The sequence below is a fragment of the Urocitellus parryii genome, chromosome 6 (assembly GCF_045843805.1).
Source record: "Urocitellus parryii isolate mUroPar1 chromosome 6, mUroPar1.hap1, whole genome shotgun sequence".
NCBI classification, from domain to species: Eukaryota; Metazoa; Chordata; class Mammalia; order Rodentia; family Sciuridae; genus Urocitellus; species Urocitellus parryii.
Genome location: NC_135536.1, coordinates 182,207,898 through 182,229,719, shown reverse-complemented (window position 1 = coordinate 182,229,719; position 21,822 = coordinate 182,207,898). Strand labels below are relative to the sequence as shown.

General features: G+C 36.4%; 1 protein-coding gene across 6 annotated transcripts in view; it reads left to right on the top strand.

Moving 5' to 3' along the window:
* Positions 1 to 21,822, top strand: part of Zhx3 (zinc fingers and homeoboxes 3) — a 130,223-nt gene that overhangs the window by 53,338 nt on the left and 55,063 nt on the right. For all 6 annotated transcript variants that reach the window (XM_077799397.1, XM_077799395.1, XM_026383148.2 and 3 more), the window contains exon 2: positions 1,891 to 2,006. The gene's annotated coding sequence lies outside the window, so the exon portion shown is untranslated. The remainder of the gene's footprint in view (positions 1 to 1,890; positions 2,007 to 21,822) is intronic.

Sequence of the window (21,822 nt, the reverse complement as noted above, 5' to 3'; positions counted from 1 at the left end):
GTATATAGTAAATTTTTTTTTTAAATCTTAGAAATATTTATGGAATTGTAATCATACATTTATGGAGGTTTTCTATATTGCAGTAGTAGGAATTTTTATGACACTTTCTAAAATTTTTGCAAGTGCTTTTTATTGTCAGTGGAATTGGTGTCAGGAAAAGCAAAATTCTGTTTTCAGATCAATCAAGCAGAGTTGTATAAAAACTTAAAACATTTTTAAAAAACTTAGTCTCTCTTGATCTTTTGAAGTTGGAACCTTAGATTGTATCTGGCAAAAGATCTGAACTTGAGTAGAACTTCCTACTCAGAAAAACAGGGGTGCTTTGCTGTAGTGGATTGAACCCACAGCTTTTGACATTGTGATCATTAGTTCTAATTGACTACAGAATAGAAGAAATGCCTTGCTTAAGGAGGGCTTCCAGATGTTAAAGTTAGAAGGGATCTCGAAAGCACAGAAAAATACCTGAAATAAATGTAATTAGCTGAAGTATTTTGTGTATATGAATAATTAGCTTTAAATAATTATTGCTTTTGATTTCCACCAAATTTAAAATATTTCCTTTTTCTAATGTTCAGAGGGATAATTTCTTAAGTGAGAAAAGGCCAGATTTTAAGTTGTAGAGAATTAGAAAGTAGGTTTTTCAATAAATTATTAATTAGGAAAAATTTCAACAAAAGATAATTTAACTAGAAATGGAGCTATTTAATTAGACATGCCAAGAAAGCAGTAAAAGAAAGTGAAATAGGTGAATGAGACTTTAATCTTACCATGAAGTTATATTTATTGAGGGACTCCTGCCTATGAAAAGCAGCATAGCACATAGTGCATTTCCTTGGGTAGTTTATGTAACTAATCTTTCTATACCTCATTTCCTTATCTGGATGATTAGAATAATAGAATCTACCTGCTAGGGTTATTATAAGGATTAAATTAGTTAATGAGGTTAAAGCTTGTTAGTACAATACTTGATACACACTGTAGAAGATAAGTATATGTTAAAGATGTAAGAATGCTGGTGATAACGGGGAACTACTTTGGTGGGGGATGCTTTTTTGAAGGGTGAACCTGTTTATATTCACAGACGCTCATAGTCCCCCTTTGTAGTGTACCAAGTTCTAGATGTCTGTTTGAAGTTCTGACACCTTCCCATATACTCACACTGGGGCTTGTTTTTCTGCTAATGGGTGTTTTAACCAAAGGGAATGCTTTGGAGAAAAAAGATCTCAGGAGCAGTGTTTTTTTTTTTTTTTTTTTCCAAGTGTTTCCCAAGTAATTTTAAGATCACATGAAACATCTCTCTGGAGGTTTGTTGAAAATCTATTTATTGTTTCATTTATTCACCATGTATTACTGTGTGCTCAACATTGGCACTGGGCAGAATGGAAAAACATAGGAATAAGAATCAGAGACAAAATATGTAGAGAACAGAGTAGTTAGCCTGGAACTTACAGTATGAGCCAATTCTGTAGCTCATACTAGGAAACTCCCAGGGCTTTGAGTATAAAACCATGAGAGAGTAGTATATCCTTCAGGGTGTGTGCATCCTTGAAGTTTAAGGCTACCTCTCAGTTAATTTTATTATTTCTGCCAAGCCACCTCAAATTTAACTAAGAGAGGAATAAAAACTCATTGATGGGGAGGGGAATGTAAAAATTACAGGTTTTAATGAATCATTTTGTTCTGTTTTCCTTACTTCCATTTATATGTTCTATTTCCATTAGAATTTTAATAGTTTTAAATTACTAGTTTGTATTTTGATAACTTTTTAAATTCTTCCCACCTTCTGTTTGTATATAGTTATAAAATGAATTAGGACATGAGATTAGATAACTCAGCTTCCTAGAATGTGCCTTCTCTTCTTGTGAAGTGATGATGGTTATTCTTTTATAGAACTGAATTGCAACTGCAGAAGCAACAAGTGACCCTTTGAAGATGCATGTGCGACTGCATAAAGTAAAGGGGAAACTGAAAATAACAATGAAGTAAGGGAAAAGTATGCTTCTCAGGTAAGTTATGTGCTTCTGAATTTCACCCAAATTCTTGCTATATCAATTACTAAAATTTTGTAATTTATCGTTCTACTGTAGGTTAACCATTGGATATCATAAAAGCAGAGTTGTGTATTGTGTCTCTTGATGTGTTGATTAGGCCAAGTGTCAGTTTTAGTTTGAATGCAAAACTTGTGCTTTGAAAACTAGGCCCTAAGCAACTTAGTGAGACCCTTCTCTAATATAAATGGGCTAGAGATGTGGCTCAGTGGTTAAACGCCCAGAGTTAAATCCCTGGTATCAAAAACAAAAAGAAGACTAACAGTCAGTATAAATATATACTTCATTTGATGAAACAGATACACTCTAGTAAACTTTTTAAATAAAGGAAATCTTTTACATTATTTTCCTCTATGAAGTTAAGAAACTTTCTCCAGTATGTTGGATAAAAATTTTTGGAAGGAAATGGAGACAGAGTCATTGATGCTATAGGATGCTGGGAGTTATGTACCATAGTATTCTTCAGACAACGCCATGGCAACATCATTCCTTTGAAAACTTGTGGTAATTTCCCTGTAATTGTAACCTCTGGAACTTTCTGCTTCATGATGGTGGGGGGGTGGTGTTTTGTTCTTCCCTGTGCTTCAGTAATGGATTATAGCAGGGCTATTCTTGGATATATTATATCTTCCAAGCCTGATCATTCTTTAACTCTGAGTTTTAAAGTTGAGTAAAGCTATTTAGTGGCATTATACATCAACCCTCTAACAATGGTATAAGACAAGTTTCTTGTACATACATTTTCTTTTTTTTTTTAAAGAGAGAGAATTTTTTAATATTTATTTTCTAGGTTTCGGCGGACACAACATCTTTGTTTGTATGTGGTGCTGAGGATCGAACCTGGGCCGCACACATGACAGGCGGGCGCGCTACCGCTTGAGCCACATCCCCAGCCTGTACATACACTTTCTAATGCGTACCCTCACCCTGACTCTGCTCTTGTTGAACTTCAGTTAGTCTAGAAATGTTCCTGCTTCCAGACCATTGTACTTGTTTTTCTGCCTGGAATCCTCTCCTGCCAGAAATCACAGGATTCCTGTCCTCTCCCTCTAGGTTTCTGTCCCCAAATTACCTTATCAATGATGCCTTCCATGACACCATCAATTGAAATTGACATTATCATACCCTTGGCATCACTTTATCCTTTTAAATTTTCTCCAGGTCACTTACTAACATTTGACTGCTAAACAAATACTTGTTTATTGGGTGTCTCCCTGCCCTCCCTTCACACCCATACACCTCAACTGCCTGAGCTCCCCAAGGGCAAGAACTTTATCTCCAGGATCTAAAACAGTGCCAGAGAATAGATGCTTAGTAGGTGTTTGTTTAGGGAAAGAATGAAGCATGCTTATGTTAGGAAGATGAAGTAAATTTAGAGATCATGTGATTGGATTGAAAATGATGAACAGAAAAACATCATGGAGGAAGCATCTTAAATTGTATATTAAAAGTCTAATAAAAAAGAGGGCTTAAATGCCATAGTCAAAAATAGCTTTTTAATATGGAAAGTAATTTGTATTCTACTTCCAGAATATAAATGGCAGATCAGATATTTATACCAAACACCAGACATGAAATATTACTTAAACAGAAATGTCTAGGAAAGTTTTGGATGGTAAAATATAGGGAGTTAAGCAAAAAGAGAGTTGTTCCAGTGGGAGGGGCCTTGAAAGAATATTGCATTTAGGACAGAGGATATCAGATAGGCCCTAGCAATGCCTGTTGGGTTAGGGGTCTGGTAGGATGGGGACATTGGGTGTGATGACTAGAGTTTGAAGTGGGAGGAGGTAGGTGGCAAGAGTAAAGCCATGTTGGAATTACAGAAATTTTGTTTGAGATCCATCTCTTACCTACTTCCTGGTAACACTGAGCCATCTTGCCTGACTTCAGCTTACTTGGTCTCTCCAACTCCACTCCTACCTATATGCGATGATATTTTGATATCGTGCTTTTTCTTTGTCATATTTAAGATCTTTTAAAAATAAATCTCTCACTTTTAAAGATGCATACCATTTGACTCAACAATTGCATTTGTGAGAATTTATCTTGCATGTAGCCTCTACAGGTATGTATGTAATCCTGGACCACCTAAGCCTCTGTCAAATTCTCATTCATGCTTTCCATTTTAACAGCACTTGGGCAGAGACTAATGACCTTTCATTTCCATCAGTTTATTGAGGCTGTGGGTCATGTCCCCCTCCATTGACTTGGGTATTGGTTTTTGTCTAAACTGCAAACATTAGCATAGGAGCTAACTGTGTCTCCTGTCAAGTTTCCTCTTCTAAATTTCAGCAGTGTTTCTCTTCCCATTTGCAAATACAAATAGTTACACATTTTGCATTGCATTTTAAGCTCTTCCAATAATTGAATATACAATTGTAGGCTGCACATTAAGTCACCTGAGAAGCTTTATAAAATATTAATGTCTGATCCGTCCCCTAGAGGTTCTGAGGCATTTTGTCTGGGGCAAGTCATAGTATTGACAATTTTTAAAAGCTTCTTCCCTGGGTGATTTTTCACATGTACTCAAGTTTGAAAATCCGGAATATACATGATTTTTTTCCTTATTGGTGATGGCTCTGATCACTTTAAACTCATCATAACCATTCAAATGATTTATTTAGTTTTTATAAGTATACAGTGGTATTTATTGAATGTAAAAATAGTTTATCTCTGCCTTTATTTGTAGCTCTTATTCATTTTTTTAAATTTTTAAAAATATTTTTTACTTGTTGATGTACCTTTATTCTTTATTTATTTATATGTGGTGCTGAGGATTGAACCCAGTGCCTCACACATGCTAGGCAAGTGCTCTGCCACTGAGCCACAACCCCAGCCCCTCTCATTCATTTTTATGTTGCTTTATGTTGTACTATATATAGTGGCAGAAGTTCCAACTTTATTTATTTTTTTAAGGTCCTGGGGATCAAACCCTGGGCCTTGTGCATGGTAGGCAAGAGCTCTACCCCTGGACTGTTCTTCTAGCCCCTGATACTATATTAATTAACAGTGATATGATGGAAAGCTTCATCATTTTGTACCTATACTTAATGACAGCATATATTTTTTTTTACATTTAGTTTTAAATAGGTACTTCAATCAGGGTAAAAATATTTATCTTTTTTATTAGTTTTAGAATCCTTACATTAAAAATAGCTGTTGGATTTTTGTTTTTGTTTTTGTTTTGGTACCAGGGATTGAACCCAAGGGTGCTTATCCAATGAGCCACATCCCCAGTCATTTTTATTTTTTATTTTGAGGCAGGGTCTCACTAAGTTGCTTAAAGCCTTGCTAAATTCCTGAGGCTGGCTTTGAATTTGCAATCTTCATGCTTCAACCTCCCAAGCAGCTGGGATTACAGGCATATACTACCATACTCAGTACAACTGCCCAGTTTTAATGAATATACTTTTAGTGTCTGTTGACACAGTTAAAAATTTAATCTATTCCTAAATTCTATTTACTATTATTTCTTTTAATGTTTTGAGTGTGAAAATTCTGAGTGAGCTTTGTACATTTTTCTTTTTTACTTTTTTTTTTTTTTTTTATACCAGGGATTGAACCCAGGAGTGCTTAACCACTGAGCCACATCCCCAGTCCTTTTTTGTATTTTATTTAGAGACAGGATCTTGCCAAGTTGCTTAGGGCCTTGCTAAGTTGCTAAGGCTGGCTTTGAATTCAGAATCCTCCTGCCTCAGCTTCCTGATTATTATGGGCATATAATTCCCACCATGACACCATGCCCAGCTCTTTTTTTCATTTTCTTTAGCCAGTTTTAGGATCAATTTAGAAGACTAAACTAGATAACCTATATTTTGACCTATTTTAGGCATGATTTGTACAATGTGAATTATTTCTGAAGTGTTTGAAAGGATTCACTAATAAGGTATCAGAGTAGCTGCTTTGGGTGAATATATTTATCAGAATTTTTTAAAAAGATGTTGGGTGTTTTATTTTTGTCAGCATTAGAAATTGTGTGTGTGTGTGTGTGTGTGTGTGTGTGTGTATTTTTTGGTTGTAGATGGACACAATACCTTTATTTATTATTATGTATTATGTGGTGCTGAGGATCAAACCCAGGGCCTTACACATGCTAGGCGAGCACTCTACCACTGAGCCACAACCTCAGCCCCTAGAATTATATATTTTTATTAAAAAATCAATCTATTCAGTTTTATCCAAATTTATTAGCACATATATAGTATTACTATTTTATCATTTTGTTGCTTTTTGTGTCCAGTTTTTCTAATTTTATGTGTTCTGTAATTCATTTACTTTTAGAATTTTCACTTTTCACATAGTCACAGGAATTTTTAGTTGAAATATAAAAATTTAAAAAATACAAAAGGATATAGTAAAGAGTCAGTTTCCCATTCATTCCTATCCTTAGGCAAACAATTCCCTCTTAGACAGCAACTCTTGCCAATTTGTTAATGAACCCTTCTAAAGTGTTGTGGTTTTGGCTTCAAAATAACTATTATCTTTCTTTTAGAAAATTGCTCTGGACTCTTTTTTCCTCTCCCCTCAGGATTTTTAGCTGTGTATTTAGTTTTTATTCTTGTTTTTGTACAATACTCATTTTAATAATATTTCTTAATTTATGTAATTCTTAATTGTGTTTTTGTCATTATGCCTTCTGTTATGGAATATCTTTGCTTCTTTGTAGCCTTTAAGCAAATTTTCAAGGTGAACAATCTTTGAATTTCCCTAATGTTAAAAATAACATTTGTTTCCATATTAACTTACTACCATCAAAGCTGAAGCAGGAACTTTTCTTCATATTAGCAAATTCAGTTTCTTCCTTTTTTGGTATTCTCTCTTCCTGTTCCTTATCTGGCCTCCTGCCCACCAGTTATTTTTCCTTTCACATTTTACATTTATTCTGTGACTTATATTAATTCTTCTGAGTTTCAGCCTAGTATTCATTAGTATTTTGCTCTTTTTGATTCATTGAGTTAGTTATTAACCACTTAGGCCTCAGTTGGAGTTGATAAGCACTGAGCTAGGGGCAGGATATACAAAGATAAGGACAGATCTGTCCCTGCTTTCAAGGTCCCTTTTTTGCTTGAGTAAGTGGCATGTAACTAACAGAGGCAAAAGATGTGATATATCAGGTGTATTGGTGGCACGAAGGAAGGAGGGAGCCACATTTGATGAGTGGGCAAAGGTATTCAGGAGCTGAGCATTATTGCTTGTACCAGCAGGGCTTTTGTGAGAAAGGATAAAGTGAGAGGGTAGGGCTTAAGGGTCCCCTAGTGCATCAACCCCTTCTTGGGAGAGTGGCTGGAGATGAGACTGGTCAGAGGGATATTGGAGCCAGATAGTGACACACCTTGAATACCTGGCCAACAAATTTCCATTTATAAACTGTGGGTTGTAGCACAGAAGTTTTAAAGCAGGGGAGATCATGCTTAAGTTCCTTCTTAGAAAGCTAACTTCAACTGCACTAATGAAGCACAGACTTCAGGGAGGAGAAGCAGTTAAGCAGCTGTGGTGGTCATCCAGGTGAGAAGTGTCTACAGCTTGAAAAGGGAATAGCAGTGAAGATGGAGAAGAGAAGGTGAGGTGTTTTGAGGCAGAATCCAAAATGCTGGTGCCTGACATGGTGGGATTGATAATTAGGGGATGCCTCCAAGAGGTTTTTGTTGGTTTTAGGGAAGGTGATGATAGATGATGGAACTATTGACCAGTTTAAGTAGTGAGGTCAAAGTTGTGTATATGGGAATACAGAGACTAATTTGAAGAGAGGCAGAGGAGAGTTTATTTTAGGACTTGTTGAATTTAAGACATCTGAAATTAGGTGTCTAGGAAAATATCTAGGAGCAGATGGAAATATGGGTCAGAAGGAGTTGGAGATAAGGTGTGAAACTCACTTTGATCCTGAGGGGCAATGCTGAAGCCGTAAGAATAGATATAAAATCTCCCCCAAGAAGAACATGTAGCCATAAAAACGAAAGGTCTTAGAATGGGCTCTTGGCAAAGATTAGTTTCTCTATGCACAAAATCAAAACATATTGAGCACTATAATATGTGTTCGGCACAGTATCTAGATATTTTCATATGGCTTTTTAAAAAAAAATCTATGCATGGAAATTATTATTACTCTACTTTGTGGGTCAGGACACTTAAGACTCCAAGGCATTGTTACTAAGCTAAGAAGTGGGGTTGCAAACCAGGCCCCAGTGCCAAATCTATGGTAGACGAAGGAGAGGAAAAGCAGAAAAGTGATATGGAAGAAATGATTGCCTACAAGAAGCAGCGGTCAGCAGGGGCCATGCGCTCAGAGATTAGTCGGATCAGGAGAAGCTAAGTCCCTGGTTTCTCAGAAAACTAATAGTGATTCCAGAGTCCCCAAGTCAGCTTGTGCTGGAGTTAGTGGGGGTGAGGAAATGCAGATGCCCTGAGGAGTGACAGGGCACATGGTTGGAGGTAGCTTCATTTTTGTTTACAGATGGCAACAAGAGATATTCTGATTTGTTTATTTGGTTTTTCTCTCTCTCTTGAGGTTTTCATCTTAGATTGCCTTGCTTCTAGACTTTTTCTGCTGGAGGGGGGTGGTGGGGCAGGGGGATTGCTGCATCCCTTTCCTGTAATCTACTGGCTGAATTTGTTTACTGGGAGCTCTTTTTTTCTGTTTTCCTTCTGCACATTGTTTTCAGATGATTTTAGGCTGCAGACACCCTGTTATGCCTCTTTTTGATTGTTAATTATGTTCCTGGGAGCTCCTTCTGGTTTCTTCTCTCAGAACTTTTCATTCTGAAAGTAGTTTTCTTGTCGTTTGAATTTTTTGTTCAAGTCAAGTTCCTCTAGAACTCTAATTCACAGGTTGTATCTCTTCTCCAGATAACAGTTTGCTCATGCATTCTATGACAACAAGGAGCTGTGGTGCTAAGAGCCTGGGATCCTGAGTTTGAATTCTGTCTCTGCCTATTACTAGCTGATTGATCTTGGGCAAGTTATTAGCTTGTGTCTCAGTTTCCTCATCTATAAATTGGAAGCATTAGGAGTATCTATCACTAAGGATCATGGTGAGAGAATGAGCATGTGAAGTGTTTAAAATGAATGGTGTCCAATGTGTATCATGTTGCTAGTTGCTTTTGTTGTTGTTATTGTTCTAGGGGGAAACTGTGAGAGATGACCTCCTGATTGTCATTTGGACTGTACAAATAAGTGATAAACTTACAAACTATTGAAATTTTATTCAATGTATTCAAGTAGATAAATCCAGGAAGCAAGTCATATGCCTTCAAGTTTTTAAGAAGTTTAGCAAAAATGAATTTTGACCTTAGTCCAGATGTGGCATCTGGAGTTGCAGATGTCCACTGTGTGACCTCACTCTCCCCATAGCAGTGTTCAGTTGATATTACTTAAAAACAAGGCCATAAAATTTTAATTTCCACCTTACAGAAGAGTTCTTCCAAAAATTTTTAAATGCTTGCTCTCATAACTGTTCAGTCACCTTATCTGCAAACAACACTTTTCACTTTTATGCCCATCTTAGTTCAGCTTAAAAAATATTCAAGGTAGTCATGCTAGAGGAGATCCCTTTTTTTCACAGTTTGCTTAGACGAGGTGAAGTATATTGTCTTGTCTTATCTATGTGCTTGTTGTTCTGTTTTGTTACTAGTATTTTTGTAGGAATGAATGTTATTAAATGATTTTCTTATATCCATTGAAAGGCTCTTTAGGGTTTTCTCATTTAACTTTTTGATTTTGTGTCATATTTATTTTGAACAGTCATTCCATTCTGGGCCAGATCCTTATCCGTTTGGTTCTTCTTAATTCATTTAATTATTTTTGTCGGTTACTAAAAATATTTTAAAAAGTCACTGGCCTTAAAAAAAAAAAAAAAGAGAGAGAGAGAGAGAGAAACTTGCCAGCACACAAAATTAAGTAAGTTCCTGAAGTCCATGGTGGGATGGGATTTAAGTGCATGGTATCTAGTTCTAGTGATATTAAACAAGGAAAAAAAAAGTTCAGATGGAACATATATCAAACTCTCTATAGTGCCAACCTCTGAAGATGGGATTATGAAAGGTCCACAATGATTTTTTTTTTAACAACAAAGATAGATATTTTTATAAACAAAAAAAATGTAAAACTGAACAGATCAAATAAAATAACACAGTGCTTATACTACAGAAATAGTAAGGGAAATCTTATAAACTATATTACAGAAATAGTAAGGGGAAATCTTATAAACTCCTTAAGGAGAACGAACAGGTAATGGATAAGAGAGCCAGTAGTTCTTTAAGAAATCTTTGATGGAGCCAGGCACGGTGGCGCACACGTGTGATCCCAGCAGCTCATAAGGCTGAGGCGGGAGGATTTTGAGTTCAAAGCCAGCCTCAGCAACTTGGTGAGACCCTGCCTCTAAATAGAATCTAAAAAAGGGTTGGGATATGGCTCAGTGATTCAGTCCTTGGTACCAAAAAAAGAAGTCTTTGATGGAGCCGAGCATTGTGATGCACACCTGAGATCCCAGTGGCTTGGGCAGCTGAGGCAGGAGGATCCAAAGTTCAAGGCCAGCCTCATCAACTTAGTGAGACCCTGTCTCAAAATAAGATAATACAAAGAGTGGGGATGTAGCTCAGAATTTTCATAGTCTCAAATAAATTACTCTAACATATTTGGTTTACTCTAAAGGAAAATATGGTAACTTATTAGAAAAACCACCTTAATCAAAAGATCAAGAGCAATATCACCAGCAAGTAAGACATAGTAACATATTGAACCCCATACTGCTAAGAAGAAAATAACATTTTTTTTGTTAAGTGCTTGTATTAACTAATTTTCTACTCATTTGGCCCAATGAGTAGATATTTTAGCCCAAAATACATAACCTCAGTGTAATGAGAAGAAAACACCAGGAAACTCCAATCAGGGACAGTAAACAAAACACCAATTAATATTCTTTAAAAATGTCAAGGACATGACATTTTTAAAATACTGAGGAATTGTCAGACTGCAGGACACTAAGGAGGATGACAACTAAATATACCAAGGATCCTGGATAGGAGTCTGGGACAGAAAATTGACATTAGTAGAAAACACTGGTATAATTTGAATAAGGTTTTGGTTTAGTTAATAGCATTATATCAATGTTAGTATCCTGCTTCTGTTAAATATGCTATGGTTATGTAAGATTCTAACATCAAGGGAAGCTGAATCAGGGATATATGGAAATTCTTTAGACTATTTTTGTAACTTTTCCAAAAGTCTAAAATTAGATTTAAAAAAATCTCAATAAGATTCCTTATAAAATCTGCCTGTTTTCTCTGATTTTTCTTTCAAATAAAAAAAGGGTTAGAGAAACTATTTGCTCTTGGTAGAAACTGGCTTATGAATATAAAAGAAAGCTTAGGTAAATTCTAGTGATGACTTTCCACAGAGTTGCCTCTAGGCTCATTTTCTAATATATTTAATGGTCTAGAGCTTTTAAAAACATACACTATTGGGCTGGGGATGTGGCTCAAGCGGTAGCGCGCTCACCTGGCATGCGTGCGGCCCAGGTTCGCTCCTCAGCACCACATACCAACAAAGATGTTGTGTCCGCCGAGAACTAAAAAATAAATATTAAAAAAAAATACACTATTGAAAAGCCATGCTGATGGGAGATTTTCCTAAAATTTTTATGAGGCCAAATGAGTAGAAAATTAGTTAATACAAGCACTTAACAAAAAAAATTGTAAATGGGTCTTATATGTGGGTCCCAAGATATCACTTAGTACCATGGAGTTCTCTGAAGATATTGCCTCAGTGTTTGCACTGAGGCGAAGTCACCTGAAAATTGGTGCATATCCATGCAGGTGGCCAGACCCAAGCTGTCTCTGGAGGCATGTATAGATGAAGGTCTCTACATTGTCATTTGGGGAACAGCCAAACTAATGCACTGTGGGCAGAAAAATCTTAAAATCTAGGAGTTGCAACATGCTTAGATGAAAAATGGTGCACAGGGATAGAAGACTGGGAGTCTACATAGAGTCTAGGGGATTCAGAGAATAAGGCTCTGTCAGAGAAGATCTTGTGTGCTCTGCAGGAGGGGAGATACCACATTGGCCTGAGGGAGACATTCTGGTTGCTGGGCATGCTAGACATGTGAGTTGAAGACTTCCTAGGGAGCTCTAAGTTTGTTCCTCAGGCATCAGTCAGATTAGGATTCTGTTTCCTAGATGCTCTGATATTAGGAAGACAGCTCTGGATGAATGACAAGAACAACAAGGCTCCTGGAAAGTTATACCCCTTCTACAAATGAGAGGAAAACCTATTTTGTCTTCATTGAGTTTGGTTGGTGTCAAGTCATTTCTACCTCCACTCAATTAAGGATTGAATAACCTTTTGGTGAACTATAAAGATGAGATTTCTGAATTTACAAAGCTAGGGACTAGACTTACTCCATCAACAAGTATTTTGTGAGAAAGCATTACATGCTAGACACTGGATTAGGCCCTGAGAATACCACAGTGAGCAACATAGTTATGGTGCTTGCCCTCATGGAGCTCATAGACCAGGAGTTTTACTCTTAGCCTGAATTAACCAGCTCACCTACTTCACTCAAAGGTGCCTCCACCAAAAAGCCTTGGTTTATATTAAAAAATAGTGCTTTTAATTTGTTATTAAATTTTAATTTATTTTTAATTGGTACATTATAATTACACATAACAGGGGGATTCATTATTATTTATTTGTACATGCATATAACATAATTTGATCAACATCATTCCCTAGCATTTTTTCTTTCTCTCCCCTGATCTACTTGCTCAACTCTACTGATCTCCTTTCTATTGTTTTTATTATTTTAATTAGCACATAACACACACACACACACACACACACACACACACACGAGATTCATTTTGGCATATTCATATACAGACATAGCATAATTTGATAGATTGTATTCCCTAGTACTTCCCCATTCCCTCTTTTCCCTCCCTGTCAATCCTCTTCTCTATTCTATCAGTGTTCCTTCTTAAAATAAAGTTTTAAAATAAATTATTATTACTACTTAATTTCTCTCCAATTGAGTTGAAAAGATGTTTTCAAGTGTACTTTTTTTTTTTTTTAAAGAGAGAGTGAGAGAGGAGAGAGAGAGAGAGAGAATTTTTTTTTTATTATGTTTTAGTTCTCGGCGGACACAACATCTTTGTTGGTATGCGGTGCTGAGGATCGAACCCGGGCCGCACGCATGCCAGGCCGGCGCGCTACCGCTTGAGCCACATCCCCAGCCCATCAAGTGTACTTAATATGTTTAATTTATATAATTTTGAAGCAGCACTTGGTTCCTGTAGCTGTAAAACCTGCCCTTGGCCTGATTGCTCATCTCAGGCTGCGATGTTGGAGACACTTTGGTAAGGCTTAGTGGGTTTGCTCAGTGCGATGGCAATCAGAAATGTGTTTACCAAGGCAGTGTGGCCAGCTGGCAGCATCCAGAGGGAACCAACTTTTCTTTGCTGCTGCACGGACATTTCTCCCTTTCTGAATTTAATCTCTTGGGTCAGATTCCAAGTTGTAACCTCAAAGCAGTGAACCAACTAAAGCAGTGTTAACTAACCCAGTTTCACAACACTGTTAGTAATCTCTTTCCTGGCCCTTCTTCCAGAAGCTCTGTGCCTTTTTATTAGTAGAGATACATCCTCATGCTATAAGTTGGTAAAAATTACTATGAATTTCTAGGGTTCTATATAAAGAGTACAATAGGTAAGGAACAATTTTATTAGAAAAACCAAGGATAAGTTATTAGTTGACATAATTAATTTATAAGACTCGGCTCTGCAAATCCAGTGGAATATATGAATAGAGGATCATTTTTTCCAAGTTCTTCTGCAGAATCAAAGTTTGTATTAATCAGCATAGCTTTCCACCATCTGATCCTGATCCTGCTGATTCAAAAATTCAGATGTGAATTTCCCAATTGACCTGAGCTGCCTTTTCTTAAATTCTAACAGGCTATACTATGTCCTTTCACATTACCGAGGTTGTTTCCCCTTCTCTGCTCCAAATTCCAGTTGGTCAAATGCCACCCTTCCCTTGAAGCCTTCTTTGGCCTTCCTCAGTCTCTGCCTCAAGTATTCCAAGTCCATTGTCCCCCACTTATCTTTTAGCATATATCCCAATTTTCCTTGTAATGACTGCCTTCCCACTCCTGAATTATCAACTCCTTGAGGGGGCAAGGACTTCCACATTTATCTCTATGTCCTTTGAGTACCTAGCATAGTGAGTTTGTTAACCTTGAATATTTACACTGTTCTAATTATTCTCTTAAGCAATATATATATATATTTTAATTATCATTATCATAACCCCATAAAAGTGATACTTACCCCTGCTTTACAGATGAGAACACTGAACCATAGAAAGTTTAAAGATTTTGCCCACTGCTACACTGGTGATAACTGGTGGAGCTGGAGTTTGAAGCCAGGCAGTCAGGAGTCAGGGCTTCCAACCACTACTGATGCTGGAATCATATACTATAATACTGTACTGACACATCAGCAGCTAGCTTTTATTGAATACCAGTTATGTGGCAGGTACTAAGCTAGGTCTTATGTGTTATCTCGGTTCTCACAAAAATCTCAAGGTGCATGCAGTTGGTATTCCACAGAGGAAGAAACCAAAGTATAGAGGGGTTATAGTATAAGTTAAGCAACTAATACAAGGCAATACTATAATGTGGGTCTAGTAAGTATTTATAGGTGATTGAGGAAATGGATTAGTTATCTATAGGAGAGGGTTCAAGAAGAGAAGTGATGTGTATTGAGTGCCTTCCACTTTTTTCCAGTGGTCATTTTTTTCCAACATTTTATTATGAAGAATTTCAAACATACTGCAAAGTTGAAAGAATATTATAGTAAGCAACCATACACCCACTACCTGGTTTCAATCATTAATATTTTAGTGTATGTACATCTCATCCCTCTATCCAACCATCTACCCATTGTGTTTTTGAGGAGTTGTCTCCTCTGTATTTCAGCATGCAAATCATTAAGTAGAGGTTGTTATTTGTTTAAAGGTTTATTTTTTGAGGTAATATTTGTGTGTTTTGTTTCTAAATTTTAACTGTATATTTGCCTGATTTTGACAAATGCATACACATGTGTAACCCAAATTCTTACCAAAATATTATCATTACCCAGAAAGGTGCCTCCCTGATCAGTGCCCACCCCTACTTCCAGAGGAGTATCTTGTATTTTTATATTAAATATAGTTAAATTCTGTCATGTTCTAAAAGAATTTAAGGTGACTCACTGAAGTCTCAAAAATAAAGCAAGAAAACAAATGAGAAGGAGGTAGAAAAAATGAAACTAAGGAGGAATACTAAATTGTATCAGAAGAGTCAAGAATTTTGCAAGTAATATGTTACTCATCCTCACAAGAGGTATACACAATTATTTCTATTTTATAGGTGGAAAAGCTATAAAGTAACATTTTGACTCCAGAATCTATACTTTTCCCACCTTAGCCTCCAAAAAGCAAGACAACAGGTAAAACAAAAATTTATTTTATTTTATTTTTTGGTACTGGGAATTGAATCCAGGGGCACTCAACCACTGAACCACATCCCCAGCCCTTTTTAATTTTAAATTTTAATTTTTTTTTAAATTTGAAGACAGGATCTCATTAAGTTGCCTAGGGCCTTGCTAATTTGCTGAGGCTGGCTCTGAATTTGTAATCCTCCTGCCTCAGCCTCCTGAGTCACTGGGATTATAGGTGTGTGCCACTGTGCCTGGCTACTAAAATCTTATTTTAAATGTTAACATGGTTTCAAATAATAGGTATTTGTAAAATTGTGTTACTTCATTTTGTTGGTCGTTTAGCCATGGGAAATGGCTAGAGTAGTGGCACTAAGATAGTCTTGTAGTCCTTGCAGAGTACTTTAAAGTTAAGGTTGATTTTGAGTTATCCTGTGCAATCCTACAGATGGGATTCCATGTTCTCAACTAGAGAAAAAGGCAAGTTTTCTAGGACTGGTGATTAAGAGAGGTCTAGATGTTGTCCTAGAGACTGCTAAATAGGGCCCTTATAATATCAACAAGGAAACATACATGAAAGACTCTTGGTTAATTCTTTCACTTTTGACTTTAATAGTATTCATTTTCAATTGTATTAAGAAAGAGTGAAAGAATTATAAATCTCTGATGGGAGAACTCAGAAATCATCTACCTTCTGCATTTAGTGTTGTGTCTCTTTTATAATCATAGATTGGATATATAAAAAGAGAATGCTGAAGAATTGAGGATTACTTTATGGTTTCTTAGGTTTCTCACTTGAAGTGCCAGAAAAAGGTTTGAACCTGTAATAAATAGGAAGGTAGTCACAGGGCCCCTGGATTAAAGTTAAGGAGAAACTGAAAAAGAAAGGAAGATGAATATTATTAATTTGATAATTATACAGCAATATAAAACTGAAGAATTTCTTCTGATGAGGCTCCCAGTGTGGTAGGATAATATCTGTTTTTACTCTGTTAGGCTGGGGGGCATCAAGACATACTCATGTGGTCTTGAATAATGGAGTAAGGAAACACAAGAACTAACTCAGTGGCCAGACCTGTGGAGACCTGGAGCAGTGACTCTAGAAATCACTAGAAGTGAGGCAGGTGTCCATCGGACTGGCTCCCCTGCCTGTACTCTCTCCTCACTCCCATCTCTGTGCTTCTCCATTCCACTTGCACTCCCCCCACCCCCACACTCCTGTATCTCATACTAAAGCTTGAAAAAAGGATATTTCTCTTCTGCCTGTGTCTCTAGACCTCTATAGGAATGGGTGGACAGCCAACTCACCAGTAGAAAGATCCAAATCAGTGTGATGCTACTAGTGATAAAGATTAGTTCTTCCCCATAGGCAGCAGCACAGTTGTCTTTAATAGACTGTTTTAATTAAAGAAAAAAACTTTATAATAACATTATTTCCTGACAATAAAAGCATTATTTTTTATGGTAGATAATCTGAAAAGCATACTCTGTTACTAATAACTATAGTATTCCTTTCAGCCATTTATTTAGAATTGCTTATATAAAGTATGAAATCTTGCTCTATACATTTCATATATTGCCTTTAGAATATTTGTTTACTGATTTATCATGTCTTATTAAATAAGACATTAAATAAATTTCCTATATCATTAAAAATATTCATAAGCATCATTTAAAATATGCATTGATAATCTGTTGTATGGACTATATTTAGCTTACCTATTTTGTCGAATTTGAAGAGAGTTTCTTGTGAACAACATGTATAATTGGGTTGTATTTTTGTCCACTTTGCCAATCTCTGCCTTTTAATTGGCATATTTAAACCATTTACATTTAAGGTGATTATTCTTGTATTAGAGCTTTAATTTTTCATTTTATAATTTGTTTTGTTTTGTTTTCCATTCTTCTGTTTCTCTTTTATTGCCTTTCTCTGGGTTACTTGAACATTTTTTTAGGATTTTATTTTGACTTTTTACAGTGTTTCTTAGTATCTCTTTGTATTATTTTCTTAGTGATTGTTTTGGATATTATGACTTATATGTGTGACTTATTACAGTCCACTGCTATCAACATTTTACCACTTTGAGTAAAACATGGAAACTTCACTTTCATTTAGGTTCCTTTATCTTCCCCCTTTTAAATATAATTGTATTGGTCATCTGATTATGTTATGATTTGGACTTTAGTCAACAAATTTGATTTATAAAACTCACTATTGTCTGTACCCATAGTTTTGCTTTTTCTTTAGTTCTTTATTCCTTCCTGATGCTCCAGGATTTCTTCCTTTATTATTTGTTTTGTTTGAACAATTTCCTTCAACCATTCTTTTAAGGGTAGTTTTTTTTTTAATGACATAGAGTTTTTAGTGTTTTTTCTTTTTCTTTTAATTCTCATCTGAGACTGTCTTTTCCCTCCAATATTGAAGTATAGTTCCACTGAATTTGGAATTCATGGTTCATAATTTTTCAGTACTTCCTTTTGGCCTCCATGATTTCAGATAGGAAAATCTGTTGTCATTTTGAATTGATAGTCCCTTACAAGTATCATTGTATTTATTTGCTTTCAAAAATTTTTGTCTCGGGGCTGGGGATGCGGCTCAAGTGGTAGCGTGCCCGCCTAGCATGCGTGAGGCACTGGGTTTGATTCTCAGCACCACCTAAAAATAAAATAAAGGTATCGTGTCCAACTAAAACTAAAAAATAAATATAAAAACAAACAAAATTTTTGTCTCTTATTTTCAGAAATTCTATTATGATGTGTCTCTGTGTAAGTTTCTTTGACTTTATCCTATTTGAGGTTTGTTCACCTTCTTGAATTAGTAGGTTTATGTCTTTCACCAAATCTGGGGAAATTTTAGTCATTTATATTTTTGAATACTCTTCTCACCCTCTTTTTTTCTCCCTTGGGAATCAGATGATATGAATATTGGATCTTTTGTATACCCTCACAAAGCTACGTTCATTTGCTTTTGGCCCATTTTTCTCTTATGTTTGGATTGGGTAAATTCTATTGATCCATCCTCATGTTCACTGATTGTATTCTTTCCATCCTATTATTGAGCCTGTCTAGTAGGTTTTGTTTACATTTATGTTATTTTATCTTTCTGTTCTATAAATTACATTTGGTTATTTTTTTAAACTTCTATTTCTTTGATGAAATTAAATTTTTTCCCCACTTATTTCAAGAGAAGCATTTTAAAAATCCTTGGAAGTTGATTTCAACATCAGATTCATCTCGGTGTTGGCATCAGTTGTCTTTTCTCATTCAAGTGCTGATTTTCCTGATTCTTGGTATGACCGATGATTTTCAATTCTATTTTAGATAATTTGTTAGGAGATTCCAGGTACTATTTAAATTTCTATTTTATCAGGCACTTACTCTGCTTTGGTTTAATCCATGGGTTGGTGTCTACTTTTGTGGTTCCAATGCCAATGTACTTTTCAGAGCTTTTGTAATACTCTTTTGGTCCACTTGATTATGTGGTGCTGCTGGTACACTCACTGGTCTCTTGGTGCTGTCTGAGGCGAGTAAAGTTTTCCCAGGCCATGCTGCCTGGTTCCTCTAGGTGTGGGAGAGACTCATCTTGCTGGGGAAAAAATATTTCCTGGAGTCCTTGTAGGGAGGGGAGAGAATTCCCCAGACTACTCTGTTATTGTCAGTGGGGTCCTGAGATTTATCCTGTTGGTGCTGGCAACTGGCCTGTCTTATCAGTGGAGCTTCCATTCAGTCCAAGGCGTTGTTAAGTTGGGGGGTTGGTAAGTATTGAGCCTGTACCTTTGATTGAGTAGGGGAAGGGAGTCACAAGATATCTTGCTATTGTTTTATTCTTCCAGTCCTGGGGTCCCTAACTAGTTCACCTTCTTTTTAGCATTTTTCAGACTTCTTTTTCTGTTGCATCTTGTGTTTTTCCAGGGTTTATAATTGTACTTACAGGGAGGTCAGGGGAGAAATGAGCTTATATCATCTTGTCTGGATCCTGACAATGTCTGTTTATTTCATATTTTAGATAATAAGATTGTTTTGAATGGTGAATACTTTAAACTTCATGAAGTGAAGTGGAAAGAGGTTGGAGGAGGAGGCCTTCCAGCAACATTGAAATCTGAAAGGCCCACTCACTGCACAGACCCATGGGCCTCGGCCTGGTTAGCCATCCAGTACACACTATTACTCATCTGTCTTCTACTTGCTTGGCTGATGATGTCACATCTTCATGTTTGCTTTAAAGGCAGGCTTTTCTTGTTGTTCTTATGTTTGTTGAATAATGCAATAGTTTGTCATACTTCGAGAACTATTAAAACATACTTGTCTCTTTTGTAAGCCCTTTTCTTCGCTTGTCTTTTTGGTCATTATTTGTCTCCCTTTTGGTAAAGATTTCATCTTTAGTTCATCTCCACAAGCTGTATTTGTGACTTAACTGTAAGGTATTTAATTTAAAAAAATTTTTTTTATTGGTGCATTATACATAATAGCGATTTGTTGTTACATATTTGTATATTAACTCAACATAATTCAGAAGATATTTGTTTTTTTGTGAATTTTTATTTCAGGACTATGAAGCAATGACCAATTTTTTTTTCTATAAATTAATGTGAAAAAAGTTTTGTTTCACTTGTGAGTGAGGATTTGAGATCATCTCAGTTCTTCCACAGTAAATGTCCTTTTAAAAAAAAGTGGGAAATTCTTTATGTTGAAAGGCATGGGTCATTTTTGTATCGTTTACAATAGTAGTTTTGTACAAATAATTTCAGGTTAAAATTGCATACAATTTATTCCCACCCATTTCCTTTATTGGCTGTGACACACAGGAATTACGCCCATTGCTTGACTAACCTTTTTGACCTTTTGTTACTTGGCTATAAATTGACTTGGGTCTTTTGCAAAAACACTGTGGGGGGGGGAGCTTTTTGTTAGAACCCAGCCAATTCCTACTTCGGCGCAGAACAGTTTGTTCTCCTGAAGAAATGAGCCAGTTCAGTGAACAGAAAAACATAGCCATAAACTGGCATCGCCAAAAACTGCAGAAACGATTGCCCACATTTATTCCACAGAGTAGGGAACTTAAAAAAGAATGAGACTCTGCAGAGAGAGAAATAGTTTTGAGCTCCACCAGATTTTAGGTAAATATAATCAACTCTTTAGAGTGAGTTGGAACCACATAAAAGGGGTTTCTTTTCCTGAGCTTTGGCAGTCACCAACATTTTTAACATTTTAAATGGGAACAAAGTAGAATTTTCCCTCTGCCTGCTTCCTCTCAGGCCATATTGAAGTTCATATGCCCTGAATTTTATCTAATCTACCCACCAGGCTGGAAGCAGCTTCTGTTCAACAATACAAACACTTCCCAAGTGGCTGCTCTGTGGAAAGCTGAGTGTTGGTCCATCCTCCAAAGAAGATATTTATAGTGGTCAATGAATTATAAGAAAACATGAAAAATCATTTTATGGTAGTGGGGCAAGTGCATAATAGAAAGGGTACAAGACATAGTACAAGACAGACTAGATCATAGAGTGGAGCATTTGAGTGAGGTTTGGAGATGTCTAGGAGTTTGCCAAATAAATGAGAAAAGAATATTCTGGGAAAAGAGAAGCAAATAATGGGGGAGTGGTGATGTAGCAGGGGTTTAGGGTACTATAAGTAGAATTATACCTGGTTATAATGTAAGAGGAGGGAAGAGAATGAAACTGGAGGGGACGGGGCTAGATACCATGCTGCTCAGATGTTGGGTGAAATAGCTTGGAATTTCTCCTGTAGGCCATATGAGGTATAGATATGCTTGAGGCAGGAGAATGAATAACCCTGAAAGGGTCAAGGTGGGAAGGAGTTTGCAAAGAGCCGTGAGCTCAGAAAGGGCCAGTGGCCCCAGACTAAAAAAGGACTAATTTGTGGTGCTGGTGTTGTGGCTCAGTGGTAGAGTGCTTGCCTAGCACGGATAAGGCATTGAGTTTTGTTTTATTTATTTATTTATTTATTTTTATTGGTCGTTCATAACATTACATAGTTCTTAATACATCATATTACACGGTTTGATTCAAGTGGATTATGAACTCCCGCTTTTACCCCGTATACAAATTGCTGTATCACATCAGTTACCCTTCCATTGATTGACATATTGCCTTTTTAGTGTCTGATGTATTCTGCTGTCTGTCCTATTGTCTACTATCCCCCCTCCCCTCCCCTCCCCTCCCCTTTTCTCTCTCTACCCCTTCTACTGTAAATCATGTCTTCCTTATTTATTTATTTTAAATAAATAAAACAAAGGTACTGTATCCATCTACAACTTAAAAAAAAAAGAAAGAAAGAGA